The sequence below is a fragment of the Geospiza fortis genome, unplaced genomic scaffold, assembly GCF_000277835.1.
Source record: "Geospiza fortis unplaced genomic scaffold, GeoFor_1.0 scaffold1047, whole genome shotgun sequence".
NCBI classification, from domain to species: domain Eukaryota; kingdom Metazoa; phylum Chordata; class Aves; order Passeriformes; family Thraupidae; genus Geospiza; species Geospiza fortis.
In genome coordinates this window covers 166,453-167,326 of record NW_005054589.1, presented here as the reverse complement: position 1 = coordinate 167,326, position 874 = coordinate 166,453, and positions in this window count along the sequence as shown.

The following is an 874-nucleotide window of genomic DNA, read 5'->3' as shown; positions in this document are numbered from 1 at the left end:
ATATCAAAGTATACATAACGCTGTGCATTTCCATACAATCATCCTCAGCTTTGTTTTCCTATGCTACACAAGTAAGATATATAACTTGAACAACTGGAAATATCACAGTCCAACAGGATTCCCTAACATATCTGTAATACATCAATCAGTTGCTGCCTAGTTATTATTACAATCTTCTCAGATGGAAGATTATCCATTACAGACATGGAGAAACTACATCACTGTTTACTGCTGACTTGGTGAATTCTTGGCTTTCTGTTCAGCGCTCTCTCTATACTTTGACTCTCTCTGTCCTTGCTTTTTCCTGTACTTCTGCTGCTCTCATTCTTTTCTCTCACAACTTACATCTCCAGAGGTTTTATTAGATGTTGGGATTTCAGACAAAGAATTGCAGTACAATCAGAAATGTACAGGGGAAGTGTTGAAAGACTGGTCTGGTTGTAGGTTGCACTTCCAGTCTTGCTCTTAAGATGGTAGTGTAAACCTGGGAATGCAATCCATGCACTTTGTTTTAGCTGTTGCTGAAATGACAGAATTTCTCTTGTGATTTCCAAATTGGGAATTTTCAAGAGCTAGCTTTTATAGTGAAATTCTTTTGTTAATTTGAGAAAAAAATAGAAAATATGTTTATTTTTAAGGTTTGAGCATATATGTGATAGAGAGATTATATACAAAAAAGACATGGAAGAATAAGAGTTTCTGAATTTATTTGGCAGTCTGTGCTCTGGAAGAACAGGCAAATCGTTGTGTGAAAATTTGTCCAGGCAGATGTTTGGGAGCAATACTTATCTCTGACAGATAAAACTTGTCTGTGCTCTAGCCAAGATAACTTGGCTAGTCAGTGGCTCTGAATGTGTTAAGCATCTAATTATGC